Source organism: Petaurus breviceps, unplaced genomic scaffold (genome assembly GCF_028583685.1).
Source record: "Petaurus breviceps papuanus isolate PSGF00001 unplaced genomic scaffold, PetGlider_PUasm1.0 90879, whole genome shotgun sequence".
In the NCBI taxonomy this organism is placed as follows: domain Eukaryota; kingdom Metazoa; phylum Chordata; class Mammalia; order Diprotodontia; family Petauridae; genus Petaurus; species Petaurus breviceps.
Window position 1 is genome coordinate 2,456,055 of NW_027187368.1, and position 21,025 is coordinate 2,477,079.

The following is a 21,025-nucleotide window of genomic DNA, read 5'->3' on the forward strand; positions in this document are numbered from 1 at the left end:
CTTTCCACAGATTTGGTCACCTCTTGAAAATTCAAACTCCTTTGCTTGACATTCAATGTCCTCTGCAATCTGGAGCCACCCTACCTTGTCTCGAATTACTCACTTCCATGCACTTTAGCCTCTGACCAAACTCATTTATTTTTTTTTTAATTCTCCAAATGTACAGTGTGCCTTTCAACCTTTGCTCTGACTGTTCTCTAGGCTGGGATGGATGCCCTCAAATTCTCTCGTCTGTAAAATGGAGAATTTGGGCTTGATGATGTTTAAGGTCCCTTTCTAGCTCTAAATCCTATGATCCCTCCCCATCTTTGCCTATTGAATTCCTATTCATCTTTTAAAGTTCAACTTAAATGCCAAACTGATATCTTCTCTCTTAACCCTTTAGACAATAATGACTTTTCCCTTAAGACTTCACAAGGTAGTTTCATTTTGTAAGGCTCTAATATACTTACTTAACATTTGCTATTTGTTTCTTAGCCTTTCTTTAGACTATGAGTTTCTTGAAGGTAGGGACAATCTCTTATTTATACTTTGTATTTCTCCCACTAGTGAATGCAGTGCTTTGTAAACTACAGATGCTTAATGAATGTTCAATGTATTATATTTTTGGCGATCTAAAAGTGTATTTTTTTCTGGATAAATCTATCCTGGTCCTCTTAGTTCTGTTTTTCTCTTTATATTCATATTTATATATTCTCTCTCTCTCTTCCTCTTGCCCCATTAATCCATTAAATTTAGCAACCACTCCTCCCCCCAAATCCAGTCTGGGTTATCCAATCCAATTCACCACTCCCCTCCTCCTTTCAAGGATTCCCAATGTACAATTCTAGCCTACTACTTGAAATTCCCACATTCATACTTTACCAAATAAATCTGCAGATCACCCTCCATTAACAATCACTTTTTAGATGATCAGTTTGTCAGCTATGTGGAGGATACTCTGAAAGGGGTGAGACTGGAGGCAAGTACATCAGTTAGGAGGCTGTTGCAAAGGTCAGAGGCCTGAACAAGTCAGACTTGATAGTCCTTCCAGTGGAGAGAAGGTAATGGATATGAAAAGTGTTGTAAAGACAAAATTCATAAGATTTGACAACTGACTGATTACTGGGGGTGGGGTGTGTGTGTGTGTGTGTGTGTGTGTGTGTGATAAAGAATAGTAAACAATAAAGGATAACCTTAAGATTGGAACTTGAGTGACCACAAGAATGGTTGGTGTCCTTGACAGAAATGTAGAAGTTGGGAAGAAAGGTGCATTTAGGGAAAATGATGATGAGTTCCATTTTGGATACAACAACTTTGAGATGCCTACAGAATATCCAGAAGAAGATCTCCAGCCAGCAGTGGGTGATGCAGGACTAAAGTTAAGGGGAGAGATCAAGGCTAGAATTACAGAATAGAACTTTAGAATTTATAAGTGGTCCTTGGAACACTTATAAAGTGTTGCTAAGTGTAACCTTAGGCAAGTTAATCAGTGCCTCTGGCCTCCATTTCCTCATTTGTAAAGTGAGGAGGTTGGATTGGATGACTTTTATGAACATACAAAGTACAGAGAGTCCTCTAGTCTAAGGACCATCATTTTATACTGGAAGAAAGTGGTTTATTCAAGGTCACAAAACCCATATTATCAGGCAAATCTTCCTCTTCTCAAATTTACTGACTGATATAGATGGAGAAAATTGTAACTCTCCCTGGAATTGCCATATTATAAGCTCTAAGAGCAATGCTATAAGAGAAAGTGAAGGAATATTGGATTCTTGGGGCTATATCTTTTCCTACATGATTGCAACTCTTAGGGAAGTGGATCTCCCTTTTCTAAATCACAACAAACAACCAATCCACATGTAGCAGGCAAACATCTGTGGGGGAAGGAGCAGGGAAAATAATTTAAAATACCATTCATGGAGAAACTGGCAAAGGAGAGAAACTTAAGGGAAACCGAATCAGTGATCCAACAATCAGAAGAGAGGTTGGTGTAATGTGGTCTCAACGCTTGGTTTCTACTCTCTTTTGCTGTTTTCTATTCTCTTTAAGACCTAGCTTTTCAAGTATGGTAGAAGACAAGGAAGAGTGTCCAGGGCTGGTGGGGCTCTTTATTGGAAGGATACAATTGGCTCCTCATCCAGGTGACCTTTTGAAGTCCTGACAAGGAGCTTCTTCAATTGTTTCTCCCAGGCTTAAGGAGGGGAAAGCCAAAGGAACTGTCCTCCAAGGTGGCCCATATCCACTAAGAGATTGAGGTGGCAGTCCAATAGAGGCGAGTGGCAGTATGGAAATTAAAAGATGATTTTGCCACCATGTGAACTGGCCAAGTGGTTTCCTATCATTGGAAGTCTTCAAGTTAAGGCTGAATCACATGTCAGGGATGTTACAAAGGTTATCACTGCTCAAATTAGGGGCTTAAATAGATGACTTCTAACTTCACTTTTGGGTTTTAAGGCATACTGGATTTAGGGTCAGAAGACCTGAGTTTGGGGCCCCAGGTGGGGAAACAAACCCAAGTCTGGGTGGTGGACAGAACTCTAGACCGAGAATCAGGTAAGAACTGAGGTCAAATCCTAGCTGTCACTTAGTGGCTGCATGACCATGGGCAAATCTCATAATTTTCCTTGACCTTAGTTTCCTCACATGTAAAATGGAAATTCATTAGTTACATAATGGATTTATAGCAGACGAGACCTTTAGAGATAATGTCTTCCAACTCACTTATTTCATAGGCAAGGAAACAAGAAGTACAAAAAGGTTGCAACCTGCCTAAAGCTCAGCCAGGTCAAGATATGAGCCCTCCTTTCACTACCTCCTTTCCAGGGCAGTAGTGAAAAATCAAATGACATAATCAACGTAAATGCATTTTGTATAAAGCATTACAGAAATGGGGATTACTCATTATTATCGCTATTATTATTGTTAAGTAATGTTGATTTTCCAGTTACCCTGGAAGCTATTGGTCATACAGTTATTAAATATTGGAACTAGCTTTTTCCAGTACAGTGTGGGGTCTCCCAAATGTTTCTTTTAAATCAGGTAATTTCTTAATTGGGAGCATTCTATGCAAAAGTTAGAAGACCTTGCAAACATCTGCATCGACACACAGCTGGGACAGAACAAGCAAGCACCTCGAACTGGCTCACCCTCTATCTCAGGGATAGGCTATTTCCTCTAACAAAGATTCAACAATATCACAGTGACCTAGTTTTTGACAGTTGTTTCAAATACTTAAACCTCGGCTCACAGAGCTGGAGAAACCGCCTTCCCAGAGCCCCCTGTCTGCCAGCATCTGTCCACATCACTTCCTCAGCCTCTTCCAGCCAGGAGTTCTGGGGACAGACAAGAAGGGGGGTGGTGTGGAAATTGGGATTTGGGGGAGTGAAGGCTGAGGAAGAGGTTGGGGAGAAAGGAAGGAGGAGGGATAGATAATTAGTCGATGTCTAGCTGGAAATCTGCCTTCTTTGTGCCTTGGGGACAGCTCTGTCTGTGGGCTTGGCTGGAGACAAATGTTAGCCTGTGTGGTAGAAGGAGTCCTGGACTGTCAGGAGACTTGGGTTCAAAAGCTAATTCACTGTGGGATTTCAGGTAAGTCACTCACCTCTCTGGGTCTATAAACTGTGAGGGTAAATATATAACAAGACTCAATCTCTAAAGTCTTTTCCAATTCTAACATTCCATCTTACCATTCTATGAACTTAGTCTTAAAATTCAACCTTCTAAGGTCTTTCCAGTGCTCACAGTCTATGTTCTAAGACCCTTTCTAGCTCTGATAGTCTATGAATCCCCCCCTCTGGGAAAAAAAAAACGCCCCCAAAAAAACACTTAATGAGGTACTGGTTTTTTACTCAGTGAATGAGGTAGCCAAGACTTTCAGAATCAGACACTCAGAACTGAGTCTTTAGAGCTCATCCAGTCCCTTCGAATAAGTATTCCTCACACATCCGGGTGGTGTTTTTCTCTCTTAAAAAAATTCCACACACCCCCTTTCAGCTAGCCTATTTCTAATGATTTCCATATTTTGGGCTGGGTCACTACTATTATCATTATTTCTCCTTCACTATGCAGATCTAGGAAATACAATGTCCAGGCCTAGCCCCTCCAACTAAAAATTAGTGGGTAGAACTCCTGGCCTTCAGTACTTAAGTCAGGGCTGGGAAAACCAAGAATTCCAATTTTAAAGAGAATGGGGAAAGGCCAGAGTAGTGCTGATTTTACAGTGCCCTGCCACTAACTTGATATGTGACTTTGGACAAGTCATTGGCTCTCCCTGTAACTCAGTTTCCCTATCTGTAAAATGAGAAAGTTGTACTATATGATCTTTTCCAGCTCAAATATTCTTAGTGGATGGTTCCAACATTCTATGTTCTAAGGTTTATTTCTAGCTTTGAGAAGCTATGATTCTCTTTTCAAAGGCCATGGAAGCACAGGTGGAATAGTTCTGCCCTGAGGCGATGGCCAAGTTGTCTTCCACCCTAAATGCCTATTCTTAGAGACCCTGGAGTCAGGGACTGCATCCCTTCTCCATCTGGCTGCAAAACATCTGGCTGTGCCCAGCCCTTCAATTCTGTTGACAAAATCAGTGCAGAGCCCTAGATGATGGATTTTAGGTGCCAAATAAGGACAGGGTCCAGCTGAGGGTGATGCTCCACCAAGATAAGGGGTCAGCAAATCCACTGACAGTCCCCTTTTCTTGCATTCACATTAACATAAACACACGCATTAACCCCGGTCTCTGTCCAGAGACAGCCTTTGCTACTCACCATCACCATCGCTACACTCTGGCTTCCTCTGGCCGGCCCCAGGAGCTGAAGAAACCCAGGCAAAACCATGAGCTAGCCAAGGAGGGGAAGGAGGGGAGTCGTTCCCAAGCCCCCAGTCTGTTGCCTCTCGGTATGGTACAAGCTGCTATGGGCCGGCCAGGAGCTACCCACTGGCCCTTACTAAGCCTTCTCTCCCTCCGGTTCTCAGCAAACCATTCCAGCCCTGTCCACTGGGAACAATCATCGCTAGTTAAACAAAGGCTATATTCTAACTCTATGTAATGTGCTTTTAAAGGGACAGTGTCCCATTCTGGGCTGCCGGGGATTTAAAGGTACAGAGACCCTTTCTAAGCAAAAGATTGGAGAAAATATAAAACATGAAGATCAACACAGAAGGAACTGAAGCCCATGTTCTTCACTACAAGTCTTTAAAAATAGGTTTTTAAAGATAATTAAAATAAAAATTTTCATGAGTTCTAAAGGTCCAAAAATGAAACTTATAGGGTCTGAATTGGCAATGGGTTTCTAAGAGGGACAACAAATTAGCTTCAATTTATATGTTAGAGACATTCAGCTGGGTTTACCTCAGGATAAGCCAAATGTCTCCCACTGGAGGCAGCCATACTCCCTTACACTTTTCCCATGAGGGATGGAGAGAAAAAGATGAGGGGAAAAGGTTAGGTGTTTGATGTGAGGAAGAGGGATGAGAGTTCTGGAGGAAAAAAGAGGGAAGAGGAAGAGACTAGAAGAAGGAAGTTGTGACTGCTGAGACAAGAAGAAAGGAGAGAAAACAAATCAGACAAAGAAAGAAAAGGAGAAAGAGAGGAAGAAGGGAAGTAAGAACCGGGAGAAGAAAGGAGCACCAGAAAGAGAAAAACATGCAAGGAAGGGCAGAAAAGCCTCAAGTCTGTGTTATATGTGGATTGTTTGAAGCAACTGTGTGTCTAGTCAATAGTCAATAAATATTTATTGAGCATTTACTACATGCTAGGCACTGTGGGATTCAAGTATAAATAAAAACAAAGATGGTCCCTGGCCTCAAAGAAATTCCAATCTAATGGAAGAAGACAACTTAAAAGAAAACAGTAGAGGTAGGGAGAAGAAAGGGAGTCTGAAGAAGAGACTTAGGAAGGACATGACAGCTAAGAGTATCAGGTGGCAATCGAAAAGAGGCATCATTGGTAACAGGAAGAACTTCCAAACAATTAGAGTTGTCCAAAAATGTAGTGGGCTGCCTTGGAAGTCTTCCACTAGAGTCTAGATGATTACTCACTGGGTATGTTAGAAGAGAGATTCCTTTTGTATAAGGAATTGGATTAGATGGCCACTGAGGTCCTTTCCGACTCTCAAATTCTGTTATTCTACAAACTAAGAGGAAGAGAGACAATAGGGAGAAGAGGGCAAAGGAAGAGTTATGAGAAGAAATGAAGATGTAGAAGGCCCAGCTTGTATGGAATCACACAGCAAATCTACTACAGGAGGGACCAGACGTTTTGACTTTGAACCCAGCACCTTCCCCTCTGGTCTGCACTCGAGCTGTTTCCTCAAGGCCCACACTGAACCCAAAGCCCCACAGAATGGATGGATCTAAGCTTGGTCACCTCAATTATTATCCCCAAGAAGTAAAAATGTTCACAGCTTTTCTCTGGACACAGTGACATCTGGGGCTACATAGACATTAATGTGGATTATCAGAAAAAAGTTCTCTTGTCCTCAGAGGAGCCAGGCCAGGACCTCAGAAACTTTGTGGGCCTTTTTTTAAAGGCCAAAGACCAGTGTTAAGGCTTTCTGGGCTGGCTGACAATGCACAGCTGGTGACAACATCCAGTTCAGGGTGACCATCACCTTCAAACTCTGTATAAATATCCTGCTGAATTTTCTGTTTCCAAAAGTTCTGCTCCTGTTTTGCATTTGTCAAAGTTGTCAGAAGGCCACGAGAAAAATTAGTAATACCCAACTACTATTATTATTACTATTATCATCATCACCAACAGCTCTCATTTCTCTAATACCTTAAGGTTTACAAAATACTTTTCTAAAAAACAACCTTTTGGGGTAAGTAGAACAGATATACCTGTATATGGGTAGAACTGTATACCTGTTACTGATGAGAAAAGTGAGCCAAAGGAAGACAGGTAGATTTTTGCCTAAGGTCACACAGCCCAGCTTCTTAGTTTCAAAGCACAGATCTGAACCCAGATCCCTTAACACCAAAATGCAGCTATTTTTCTATACAACCCCAGTAGTTAAGAGGAGTATGAGTATATTTAAATTGAGAGTAATAACTAGGGAGGTCTCTGGGATTCAGCCATCTCCTGGTGGCCTTCTAGGTTCTCGTGAGCAGCCTTTCGACTATGCCCAAGTTTTACAGAAGGAAGGGGATTTGTTACCTTATGTTTGGATTCAGTCAAAGGGCCGCACCTGAGGACCTAAAGAGCCACAGGTTCCCCACCCCTGCCTAATTAAAGGTTTAGCAGCTTTCAAGGAGTGAATTAACCCTTTGAAAGTTCATTCCACACGTTTAAACATCATCAAACACCTGATTGAATCCATTTTCCAGCCAGTCTTCTGGTGAGAAGACTTTGCCATTTCTCTTATCTATAACTATTAGAAACCTAAAACAGCAGAGCTGGATGGGAGAGGACCCTAAAGACCATCTAATCCAACCTCTACATTTTTCTAGAGAAGGAAACTGGAGCCCAGAGAGATATGCCTTTCTCACCATCACACAAGGACTAAGTGGTAAGTAGAGCTCCCCCCCTAAGTCCCTTGACTCTGGCCCCCAATGTCCTTGCCATCATGCCACTCTGTGTCTCAGGCAAATCCGGACTCTCTCATCCCAGTGTTGCTCTCCTCAGAAATTCCTTTAGCTGCATAAGGCAGGACTGGGGATTCACCTATTCTGGCATCTCTGAGGGTTATCAGCCTGGTAAAGGCTACAAGCCGAACTCCCAACCTAGCCAGTTTCCCCTGTGTATTGTGTTTACAACCCAGACAGGAAAGGGCTGTGACTGGGCCAGCTGAGTCAAGAGGAAGCAACAGGCTCTCCCACCTGAGATGAATGAAGAAATGCTTCAATCTAAGGAAGGTTCAGCCTCTTAAAAATCAGAAATACGGGTGTAATTATTGGGGGAGGGGAGGAGAAACATGGCAATAAGGGGAGTGTCTGTCCTGGAGAGCAGTCTACTTCATTTGCTGTCTTAATTTCTTCACCTGCAGCACATCTTCCTACCAAATCTCTCTTCACCCCTTTGCAGTCTGGTTTCTGACCCCATCATTAACCTGAAACTGCTCTCTCAAAAGTTGCCAGTGATCTATTAGTCACTAAATTTGATGGTCTTTACTTGTTTCCAGTCTCCTTGGCTTCTCTATAGCTTTGAACAGTGTTAAACATTTCCCCCATCCCCACCCAACCCTCTTGGTATTCTCTCCATCAACTGGCTTCTGTGGCATTATTCCCTCCTGGTTCTCCTTATATAGTATTCCTTTCTGAACTCCTTTGATGGTTCATCCTTTCTCTTACTTCCTACAAAAAGCTCTGACCTAGGCCTTCTTCTCTTTTTATATTCTCTCCCTAGGCGCTATGACCTGCTCCCTAGGGTTCTATGATAACCTCTACACAGATGACTCCCGTGGCTTTATATCCAAACCAAATATTTCCCCCGGAGCTCCAGTCTTCCAACTCCTAATGCCTGCTGAACATCTCCGTCTGGATGGCCTACCGGCACTTCAAATTTCTCACAACCCAAACTACTTTACCTGTAGGCCTGCCCTGCTTTCTAACATCCCAATTTCTGTTTATGGTTCCATCATCTTCTTTTGAACTCGCGTTCAAAAACCTTGTTTTCTCTCCTCTCCTCAATTCCCTCCTCCCACCTGACTGTATTCAGTCATTTTTTTTCTCAGTCATGTCCAACTCTTTGTGACCCACCTGGGATTTTCTGCAAGCCTAGTGCTCAGTCCACCTAGCTGCCCTCCCACCTAACTAGATGACCAATACCTTTTCCAGTCCTAAATGAATGATTCCATGAAGGACATAGGACAGTCTTGTAGACTTGGGTTCTAGTCTATGACCTTGTCTCTAACTTGGGTGACCTCGAGCAAAATACTTAATCTCCCTGGGCTTCAGTTTCCTCATCTGTTCAAAAGGGTGGGGGAGGGGAGACATAAAACTAAGGGATCTTTGAATTCTAAAGCTCTGACAGTTTAGATTTGGATGATCTGAATTTTTCTGTGGAGGCCCTCACTGTCACCATCCCTTTGCCCCCCACCCCCAACTCTGGTTCCCTGTGAGCCTATCTCTTACCCCACCCCTGTTCCTGAGCTCCACCTCCCTCCAAGCAAAAACTGCCCTACCTACTTCCTGGCCCTGAGTTAGCTTTTTCCTTTCCCAGCAGAAGGCCTAGATGAGTTAGATAAGGCTGTGGGTTAAGCCTGATCAGGCCAGTGGCCCATACTTTTTGGAGTAGGCAACAAAACTCCATGGGCTTTTAGATATAGGATTTGAGGACACAGGACTGTACTGTGCTGTCTCAATCTAAGTGAAGGGGTGGCTCTATCTTAAGAGACTTGATGTTGGCAGATCAGTGAGTTTCTGGGTCCCATTTGAACTCTTAGTGTTTGGAAAGGGGAGTACTAAAAGGGGAGCATGGAGGGAAAGAAAACTTCTAGTGCTGAGTTTTGACAAGGGCTTTTGGCCCTGGAGACAATCCTTGCCCTCCTCCCTGGGACCCATACTCAAGCCTCTATCAAAAATAACCACAGCTCAACCCAACAGGCACTGTCTATTGAAGTGGAAAGAAGCCAAGCATTAGATTTTTGAGTCCAAGGATGTAGGTTAGAGTCCTACTTCTGCCAATTATTATATGTTTTTATCTTAGGCAAGTGACTTGGCAGCCACAAACGTTATTCTACTCTTAAGCTGCATTAAGAGAGCTAGTGTTCAGAACATAGGAGGTGTGTTCTGTCCTGGTCAGACCCATTCGGAAAAATGTATTCAGTTCTGGGTGCCACATTTTAAGAAAAACATGAACAAACTAAACTGTGCCAAGAAGTGAGTGACTGGAAATAAGAGGACCAGCAGAAAGAAGGGGGACATATAGAACCAGAGAAGAGAAGACTGAGGGGTAGGGTGGGACATGATAATGTTTTCAAGTATGTCAAGTATGAAAAAGGAGGATTAGACTCATTCTGCTTAGACCGAGAAGGCAGAATTAGGAATAATGGATGCAACCAGCAAAAAGGCATACCAAAGTTCAATACACCTTGCAATCAGAGCCATCTAAAAAGGAAAGGCATTGCCTCGGGAAGAAATTATTCTTCTATCACTGAACATCTTCACAGGATTGTAAATTTAGAGCTAGAAAGGACCAAAGAAGCCATCATGTCCAATTTCCTAATTTTCCAGGAAGCTGAGGCACAAAAAGGTCAAGTGACTTGTCCAGGGTCACATAATTATTAAAGTTTTGAAGGTCCTGACTCCAAATCTAGTACCATTTGATGGCTGAACACTTTACAGGCATGTTATAGATGGGAATAGTGGTTCAAGCACAGGACTTTTAAGATCTTCTGAAACTTTAGGATTTGAAGTCATCTTGCCCCTGTGTGTCTGTGTCTTGAGAGAGACAGAGATTACCAGACAACTTCTATGGTCTCTTCCAGTTTTTAATACCTTTTCCTTTTTTAATTCCTCTAGGCATAAGAAACCTTTCCTCCAAGGACCTCTACCCCTATAGCTCTGACAGAACCTAATACTAACCTCAGAAATTCAGGGAAATTTAGAAGATAAAGGAGACTGGGATGAGGAGTATGGAGGGATTGAACTAGGGGGCCAAAGTATCTGACAATTCCAGTCTTTTAAGAAGAGAGTGGTCCTGGGAGCAGGTTGGGGTGGAGTGCATGGGAAAGTCTTTAGAAACAAATGCAATCCTGTGCTTTCTCTAGTCTTTAAGGAAAGATTAGGCTGTGATCCTTTGAATAAATTCAGCTCTCTGGGAAGCTAATTTTTATGGGTGTTAGACTCAGTCACATAGAGACACAGGAATAGAAAAAGGAGAAAATAATGAGAGAAATGAAGAGACATATAGACAAGAAAAGACAAAAGCTGACAGCCAGAAACACCAAGGGAAAGAAACATCTGAGACAGCCAGACAGAGACAGAAACATTCACTGAACAGAAGGGGCAGTCAAAGAGTGAAGGAGAGGGATATGGACAGAGAAATTGGATAGAAAAGCCAGGCCTGGTCTCCCTGCTCCTCCCATCAGGAATGACAAGCCCAGGCAAGAAACCCAGCAAGCACTAACTCCTCTTTTCTTCCACCAGGGCTATCCCCCCTGGGGCTCAGGACCTGTCCTTCCCAAGAAGCAGTCCAGGGACAGCATGAATGGGGCCATAGTAACCTGAGAATGAAAAAAATGGAGGGGAAGAATCCTGTGGCCAAGAGAAGTCTTTCTTATTGACCTCCCAACCCCAAATAAGCACCCTCCAGGTCACTATCCTTTGAAATACACTGAGATCATAATAGCCAAAATTAAGATAATTTATTTATAACTGGAAGTTACTTTTGAAATTATCCAGCCAAACCTCCTAATTTTACAGATAGAGAAATTAAGGCCCTGAGAGGGAAATGCCTTACTCAAAATCACAAAGGGAGTAATTGGTACAGTCAGTATTAGTACCCAAATCTTCTACAACCTTTAATCTAATCCCCCAGATGTAGTCTCCACCCCTCCTCTCAAATTGCTTTGTATTTACTTTGTCTGTATTTTGTATTTACCTGTAAGTGTACGTGATGTTCTCCACGCAGACAGCAAGGACTGATTTTTGTCTTTATAACCTCAGCACCAGGTATAGTGACTGGCATACAGTAAGAACTTAATAAATTCTCATCACTTGGTTAATTCTAAGTCCAAATCTGATACCGCCCTGACTCTTTATTGAATCAAGTGTTGATCTGAGTGTAAGGCTTCTTGAAGGGAGTGGCACTTATATAACTAGAAAAATCTACCTGCATCAGGAAGAAGCAAAACCAAATCAGCTATAGGACTCTGATGTTCTCAGTCCCAGAGGAAAAAAAATCCTGGCTCCAACCCACCTCCTCCCCACCCCTTGAACTTTTATTAGTATCTCAATCGATAACGTTTTAGGAGTAAACTTTCACTCCTGCAATACTAAACACAAGAGACGGGCTCAGATTATTAAATCTGTCACTGAGAGTTGGCAACTGGGAAAGTCAAAAAGAATATACAAAAAAAAGAAGCCTCCAGGTGTGGGATTCTGGGCAGACTAAGCATAATGACAACCAAATGGAAAATGTGTTCATTGTAAAATACAGCAAGCACTGATTACATGCTATTTGGAAAGGAGGGAGCAGCAAGGATCGACAGGACATGGTTTAAGAGGCATAGAATGTCAGAACTGAGGGAATCTGGGAACACAGAATGCTAGAAAACAGCATATGGAATGTTAGCACTAGAAGGAACAACTGACTAACAATACAAAATGTTCAAACACAGTAGAGGAGGGCTGTAAAGGACCTAAGATAATACAGTTCAATTCCATCATTTATATATGAAGAAACTGAAGCCAAAAAAAGAGACTAAGTCACTTCCCAACCAAAAGTAGTTACTAACAAGAGAAGACAAGAAAGAAGCCAGTACTTATGAACTCTTTAACTCCACCCCCAAGTCCAAGGTTTCCCTGTAACTATTTAATTTTTCACAATTTCCTTGCAGTTTCCTCACTCATCAAACACTGCTACCTTGTTCTAGCTGGTCAGAGAATAATTCATATGGTTGGGAGAGAGTAGCATTCAGTCCCAGCTAAGTGGAAAAAAAAAATCTTTGGGCTCACGATGCTACAACCAGCTGTCAAATCAATTTACTCTTGTGGATGTTAATTACCACCTAGACCCCTGGAAATGAAGCATTTGAAGCTTCGTGGTAATAGGAACAAATTAAAGTACAGGCAAGAAATGACCCCCTCCTTTCTTCCTCCCTCCTTCAGCTTTTTGCTAGTACAAATCTCTCTGGAAGGTGTTCACAGAGCAGACTTGGAGCAAAAAGGAGCTTAAAACCCATGTGATCTAAACCTTTCAATTTTCAAGTGACCAGAAAACTGAGGCCTAAACTGAGGAACGGACTTACCCAAGGTCACACTAGGAGTCAAATGCCAAAGTCAAGGTTAGAATATAGGTCCCCTAACACTTTGCTCAATACTATTTCCCTATATCATGTTGCTTCCTTTCACAATTTCATGGGCTCCTGATAATTAGCCTGTGAGTTGGTCAGGGCAGGTATTACTATTTTCAAAAATAATTTCATTATAAATAATTTCAACAAATGTGAAAAATCAAACAAAATGAGGTGCAAAATCACAAATAAAATCATAAACTTAAATAATTTAACATTTTGATAAAAGGAAAAAATAAACCTGAATTATAACTGCTTGTTTTACTCTTTTTCATCTATGTATTCACAAAGTTTTGTTGCTATTGTCAGGGCAAGATGTTAACTCAGTTTTGCAGGTGAAGCAAATGTAAAGTGATTTTAATAGAAAATTACTGAATCAGAGCTGGAAGCTATCTTAGAACAGTTTTAGAGTAAGAAGGAAACTTAGAAAATAGGTTCATCATAGGATCCTATGTTTAAAGCTAGAAGGGGACTATCAACATCCAATTCCTCGACTTTATGAAGAAGGAAATTGTGGCCCAGAGCACAGAGGGTCAAATGAAAATCTATCGGCAGAACCAGAACCGGGGCTTGACTCTTAGTTCACTATACTACTTTAGACACTACCCAATAAACAATGTGAGGCAAGCTAATGGGACCATTTATAAATCCTGACATTCTCTTGCTTTCACCTCTTTGCCCTTATCCCTCAGAGACTCTATAATATGCCTCAAAAAGTGTGTTAACTTAGGTTAGGTTCAGAACCAGCAGATGGCACAGATTTTTCTCCTATCTGCAAAAACTTTTATTAGGGCAATGTTTACATATTAGTAAAGCAAAAATAAACAAACAAAACCCTCCCACTACATGGCCAAGAAAACATTAAAAGATTCCTAAGTCACAATTGGAAATAAGTGGAAAATTACAAAGGCCCCCCAGCACAGATAACAACACACTCAGGGCATCCTGAGGGGGAAAGGAGGAAAAATCAGTAGGAACAGATTGACTTTTCAAAAACCAAACATTTACTGTCTGTCCCCTCTAAACCTCTACCCCCTGCAAATTGACATGGCATTCACTCCTTTGGTACTGCAGACCGAATCTAACGCAAATAACCTTTCTCTCCCCACTAAAGGGGTTCAGTGGCCTAGTGGGGGGTATAATAATTTGGGTGACTTACTGAGGGTTTTGAATTTCTTTCTGGTCTTAGATTCTATTATTCTCAGCTCAGAAGTAATTTTAGTGATCACCAATCCAACCTTTTCACTTTCCAGATGATGATGATGATGAAGACAATGATAGCTTTAACATTTGTAAAGCACTTTATGATAATATCTTAATTCAATTAATCCTCACAAAAATTCTGTGAGGTAGGTGCTATTATCACCATTTTACAGATGAGGAAACAAACACTAAGAATTTAAGTGACTTGTCCAGGGTCACAGAGGTTGTCTGAGGCAGAATTTGAATTCAGGTCCATAAGGTGCAAAGAAACTTGCTCAGGCATTAGTGGCGTAACTTGAATTGGAACTCTCAGGTCTCCTGATACCCAATCAAGTGCTGTTTCCTCCCCCCATACAAAATTCTGAAGAGCCCAAATTCCTTCTAACCTCTGGCCACATTTCCAGCCTGAGGGAGCCTCAAAGAGCTAGTTCTAGCTAGAACTAGCCTTGACCCTACTTTCAATAATGTTATCTCAATCACAAAGAAACAGCAGGAGATAAAATCCTCCCACCCCCATATTTCTCCTGGCAGTTCTACAAGCTGAGTTTTGAAGGTTAGCTTTTTTTTTTTCTTTCTTTGCTGGTCAGTTCTCTCTTTTGGTGGTGGTGGTGGGGAGACTTAGAGATCTTGTAGCACAAGATCCTCATGTTAGGATCAAAGAATGTTATAGTCAGAAGGTATCATTGAACATTAGAATTTTGAAAGTGAAACCTACCTAGTATATGGAAAGCTAGGACTGAAAAGGACCTTAAAACATGGATAGTCAAGGAACCTTAGCCAGATAAGGAAAGTGAAGATCAGAGAGGTTAAATGACCAGTTTAAGACAACATAGCCAGTAATGGCAGAGCCTACACTGATACCTCCTGATAGTCTTCCATCATCAGACTGTTCAACAAGGCAGCCTTGCTTTCCCTTTCTTCCATTTGTCTTCAGCCAATTCTTTCCAACCCCCCCCATCTTTTTCCAACACCCCACGTATGGCCTGAAGGGTTCTCTCTCCTTCTCCATCCCCCTCCCTCCCAGGGGTAGCTGGAATATCAGGCAGGTCCCCTAACTTGTCTCTACAAGGGTGGGAGTGGAGAATGACATTCCAGAGCTGGTTTTATATCAGTAATCACCACTTCCGCCTTCCATCCCTACAGGGACACAGAAGCTGGGGGAAACCTTCGGATTCTGAAGAAGCAAATACCCCCTGGGTCCATCTGAATAGTTATTTCTGGGGGTCTAGGGAAATGGAATCGCTCCAGATGAAAGCACGAGGATGGGCTGCAGTTGAAAGGAACTGAATAGAACACTTAGGGAGTCCAAGAGAAAAGAACAATTACGAATGAAACGGAACACACTTCCACACCCCGGGATGGAAGGGCTGGGGGCAGGACGCGCAGCTTAAGTCCCTTAAACGGCAACCTCCTGCCAATTGCCCAAACCCAGACTTATTTCTTTTGCAGTAGCCCTCCCTCCCCAACGGAAACCGGTTTTTGCTAAGGGGCTAGCCACAACTGCCCGGCCCCCAGACGCCTGCCCAGACTCCCGCAGTCCGGTTTGATCTGATCCAATCTCCCCAACGCGCGGCTCCGAGGACTCCTTGGGGACCTGGTTCAAACTTAGCGGAAATAAGGTGGGGGATTTTCTTTAGCCGGGCCGCTGTGAACCCGGCGGTCTCCTCTCCCAACCCCGCCCTGCCCCTCCTTCCCGACCCCCGGGAGACGGAGGGGTGGGGGGAGAAGGTGGTGACCGATCCCCCAACCCTGGCCACTCACCCGGCTCCCAGATCCAGGCCTCGGAGAAAGGGCCGGACCAGCCAGCGACGCGCCCATGCCGAGGCCGGCACCCGGGCCCCCGCCACGCGCTCCCCTCTCGGCAGCCGTGCAGCTCCGGAGTCGGGCCAGCTGCCGGGGCTCAGGCCCTACCTGGGCTATGCGCGCTCCTGACGGGCTGCCCCAGAGGCCGAGCCGGCCTCCTCTGCCTCGGGAGCGCGCACGGGGGCGGGGCAGGGCCAGGAGTCCCAAACAAACCCAGTTCCTAAAGAAGACTGCCACCCACCCAAAGGCAAGCCCACGCCGGGTTTTACTCCCAAAGGAGTAATTCAAGGATTTGAATTTGCCTCCTGGCAAATCCAGGTCTACCAGCTTAAACTCTAGGTCAGCCAACCCCCTTCCCAATGAAAATCTCTGGTTTCTCACAATCGCTAGAAAGCTAGGCCTTCAGAATGAAATTCAAGTTCAGATAGGAGTCACAGAAACTTGGAACAAAGAACACTAGAGCTGGAAGGAAACCTTAAACAATAGCAACAATTTACATTTCTATAGTACTGTTATGTTTACAAAGGGCTGTCCACACAACAACCCGGATAAGGAGGTGAAAGAAATTATTGTTCTTTTTTCGGGGAGGAAAAACAGGCACTGAGAGACAGTGATTTGACCCACAAAATTTCCAAGATAGCTCCGAGGAAAAACTTGAAGTAGTTCCTTAGGTCCACACGTCTTTCAACCACAGTCCTATTTTCATTACATCTTCTTAGAACACACAATGTTGGGACACAGAACTTGGTGACTATCCCTTTAGTGACCCCCCAGTTCTTTACTTAAGGTCTGTGAACTTAAAAAAAATGGTTATAACCTTATTTCAATATCATAAATTCTTTTGTAATCCTAAATATTCATTTTAAACATTTTGAGAAGGGGTCCATAGGCTTAATCAGACTACCAAAGGGAACCATGACACACATAAAAAGGTCAAGAACACTTCATAATTCTAGTCAGATCTCATTTAACAGATGAAATTGAGGTTGGGGTTTAGGAGGAGGAGGAGGGCAGGACGACTTGCCCAATATCCCATGGTAAGCCAATGGCAGGCCTGGATTTGGAACCCTGGCCAGGATCCTTTTCACTCCCACACACTCCCTACCATAGTACTGTTGACACCAGTGCATTCCTGGTTTTTCTTGCCACCGCCAGGAAGGCCCAGGGAGGAGTGGGATGTTTGGGGCAGCTGCAGCTGTAGGATGTGGATATACAGACATTCAACCTCTTGGATGCTTGTAACTTAATTTATACCAAGGGTAACTCCCCCTCCCCCCACCTCCAGTTGGCCATGCACCTGCCCTCCTCCTGACCCAAACTACCCGAGCCACATGTACCTAGGGGACCCACCTTGGCTACTTCATGAAGCAATATTATTTAAGTCCAAAGACTTTGAAAATGCAACCAATCTTTTCATCGTCACCCCCCCCCCCTTAAAGAAATCTATAATTAAAAGGTCACACTGGCACATTTGCACACATCTGGAGCAAACTAGCTCTTAGCTCTGAACCCTGCTGGTCCCTTTCCTTCTGAGTCAATGTTTTCCTTTGCAGTTTTCCTCTCTGTTTATCTAACATCTTAATAAAACTTCCAAATGGAAGAGAGGGTGAGAAACATTTGGTGTGGCCATGCAGACCCATTCCTGAAGGAGTCTTCCTCCCACCTCCCAATATCTCTGGCAGATGGAAGCTTAACAATCTTTCCTGCCTCCCAAGGCATCTAGGGCAACAGCTAATAGCATATTGCTATTTCCACCCACCTCCTCTAATCCTCCCCTCCCCTCCAAAAATATGTCTAGTAGGGAATCCAGAGAAACTGTTATAACGCTTCCTTTTTATCCTAGAGCTGGAAGGGATGTTAGAATGAAGAGTGTTAGAGCTGGAAGGGATATTAGAATACCGAATCTTAGATCTGAGCACAATTTTTGAGACTATTTAGTTATTTTACTAGTGAGAAAACTGAAATCTAGGTGAAATAACTTGTAAATCATATAGCTATTAAGGGGGGAGGGACATAAAACTCAGGTCTTCTGACTCCCCAGTACAAAGTCCTGTTCCCTACTTCCTCAGCCTCTCAACTGTCTCATACAAACTTGAAGACTCACAGTTTCATCCATTTCCTAAATATCTATTTTTACGTATTGCTATTTTGTTAGAATTTTTGTTGATTTTTTTGTTTTTACTTTGCCTTTATTTATTTTTTGTTTGTTTTTTGGAGGGCAATTGGGGTTAAGCACCTTGCCCAAGGTCACACCGCTAGTTTTTTTGTGTTAAGTGTCTGAGGTCTGATTTGAACTCAGGTCTTCCTGACTCCAGGGATGGTGCTCTATTCACTGTGTCAGCTAGCCGCCCCCAACTTTGCCTTTATTTCCAAAGACATCCCTCTTTCCTATTCCTCCCCAGCAAGCCACTCCTTGTAACAAAGCATTAAAAAGGGATCAAAGGTTCAGAAAAACCAACCACTATTTCAACCAAATCTGATAGCATATGGAATACTTTGGTTATAATTACAGTATTCAGTTTTGTTTAGTTCCTGCTAGATAGTTTTCCATTTATATTTTTGTAGCCATCATGAACATTGTTTTTCTGGTTTTCTAGCTTTGTTCCATATCAGTTCATATAACTCTTTTCATGCTTCTCTGAATTCTTCATATTCATTCTTTCTTATGGTACAGTAATAATCCAATAAAAACATGCACCACAATTTATTTAGCCATTCCCCAACAGCAAATACCCAATATGTTTCCAGTTCTTTTCAGCCACAAAATATGCAACTATGTATATTTTTGTGATTACAGAGCCTTTCTCTATTTGACCCTCTTCGAGCATAAGCCTGGGAATTCACCAACTGCTATGTATCCTTGTGTGAGCAACTGAGTTATCCTGAGTTTGCAACAATTTCTCACAATGCAAGTCTATTCTTAAAAGATTTAAAGGCACCCTCCTTATTAGTGACCCACCCTGGGCTAGACTTTGGAAGAAATCCTAAGGGCTTTCAATTTATGGTAAGTATAATAAAGATGGACATTTACAACATTGAAAAAGGGGTGAGAAAAAAAAAAGACTCCCCTGGAGTGTAAAAACCTAGGCTGGATTCACAGATCTTCTCTTTACTACCTGTATGAGAATTAACTGTGCAAATCACTTTCTCCCAATTTCCATATCTGTACAATGAAAGAAATGGATTCATTTCTAAGTATTCTGGAAGCTGTAAATATATATTCTATAAGATTCGTTGGAACAGCTAGGTGGCTCAATGAATAGAGCACCGGCCGTGGAGACAGAAGGACCTGAGTTCAAATCAGACCTTAGACACTTACTGTGTGACCCTGGGAAAGTCATTTAACCATGTGTGCCTCAGTTTCTTCATCTGTAAGATGACCTGGAGAAAGAAATGGCAAACCACTCCAGTATCTTTTCCAAGAAAACCCCAAAGGGGGTCACAAGGAGTGAGACATGACTGAAATGACTGAACAGCAACAGAGCATAAGACCCCTTAAATCTAGACCCCCTCTGCTAACCCTTCTGTGACCACACAGTTTGGAGTAATAATTATCTCTTCCTTTTCTGAATTGTCATGTAGTTTATTGCCTTAACTATGCATCTGGCAACTAAACAGATACTGTATTACATTATGACATCTTTCTCCCTTGCCATCTTGAAATTTTACATACTTCTTTTATTGTTGTTTTAAACTTTGCAGTGTTTCTGTATTGTCTCCCCAGTGAAATTGCAATATTGTGACACTGACAAGTGAGCCAGAAGATTTTTTTTATTGTTCTTATATTATTTTCCCAATAAGTCTCTAAGCTCCATGAGGGCAGAAACATTGTATTCATCTTTGCATCCTGCTGGGCCAGGCCCAGCAACACGGTCTTACTAATAGTGGCAAAATCAGCAACAGTTCTCATTTCTATAATGGTTTCCAGTTTACATAGCTATTTCCCCACAGCAGCATTATGAGGTGAGGAGCACAGGGATTATTATTCCTATTTTACAGAAAAGAAAGCTGGGGCTTAAGGAGGTTTTAACTGATTTGCCAAGGTAATACACCATTAGAGTCAGGAGTCAAACTCGAATTCCAGAATCACAAAATGGAAAGAAACTTGAAACATCACCTAGTACAAGAGGGAACCAGGTGGTACAGTCAATACAGCATTGGACATTGGACTTATAGGCAGGGGGAAAGACCTGAGTTCAAATTCTGCCTAAGACTAGGCAAAGAGAAAAAAAAAATTACTTTTTTTTCAGATGGTTTACTTAGAGCAAGGCTTCTTAAACTTTTTCCACTTGCAACCCCTTTTTGCCCAAGAAATTTTTACACAACCCAAAGCATATAGGTATATAAAATTAGCGTACAAATCAAACATTTACTTATTTTAAATCATAAAGAAATTTATTTTTAAATAATTCTTTGGCATACATATAATTTTACTATTTATTAAAAATAAAGGTGAATTTGCATAATAATAAGATTATGTTTGTTCATTTTTACATAAAGACTTAAATCTTGGTGGAATATTTGATACTGTAGGACACAGAGCATCTTCAATGATTTTCAGAGTTGATCAACATTTTGATTTTATAATCATTAATTCTGCAGACACCACTTCACATAAATACATAGTACAAAATAGCAGAAGTATGTTTTAGGGCCATTTCAGAAATTGATAGAAATTCTGTCCTAATTCCAAGTCAAAATTCATCAAACAATTTTGTATGTACAGTAAAAACACTACAATTCATAACATACAACAGTCTCGAATCTGAGCCAAGGTGTTTCTGGGAGCGTTTGTTGGTGTTACGCGGCATGACATCCTGGGAAGTACAAAGAGGGCATATGGGATGTTCAGAACCAAGGCTAGAGTGAAGTTGCACCTTGGATCCATTATGCATGTGATTTTGAATTAATTTTTGATCACTGCATGTTCAGAAACCTCTACTGTTGACAATTTTTTCAGGACCCCAACATTCAGTTATGTGACCACATATGGAGTAGAGACCCATAGTTTAAGAGGCACTGACTTAGACAACCCCAAGAGTCAAGTAAAAAATTAAATGAAACAATTAACAGCCCCAGCAAAG

At 42.2% G+C, this 21,025-nt stretch overlaps 1 protein-coding gene and 1 long non-coding RNA gene across 15 annotated transcripts in view; one reads left to right on the forward strand and one right to left on the reverse strand.

The window, feature by feature from the left end:
* DAB2IP (DAB2 interacting protein) overlaps positions 1-21,025 on the reverse strand; it is a 324,396-nt gene that overhangs the window by 72,706 nt on the left and 230,665 nt on the right. Inside the window, exon 1 of one of the 14 annotated variants that reach the window (XM_069073772.1) lies at positions 15,900-16,095. The exons of 12 other annotated variants lie outside the window; for them this stretch is intronic. The gene's annotated coding sequence lies outside the window, so the exon portion shown is untranslated. Of the gene's footprint in view, positions 1-4,745; positions 4,987-15,899; positions 16,096-21,025 lie in introns of those variants that run through there. One more of the 14 variants, XM_069073773.1, reaches the window with a different exon arrangement.
* LOC138150375 (uncharacterized) lies at positions 1,961-11,658 on the forward strand. The gene is made up of 3 exons (XR_011165560.1): positions 1,961-3,570; positions 7,429-7,487; positions 11,068-11,658. It is a non-coding gene; the product is annotated as an uncharacterized lncRNA (long non-coding RNA).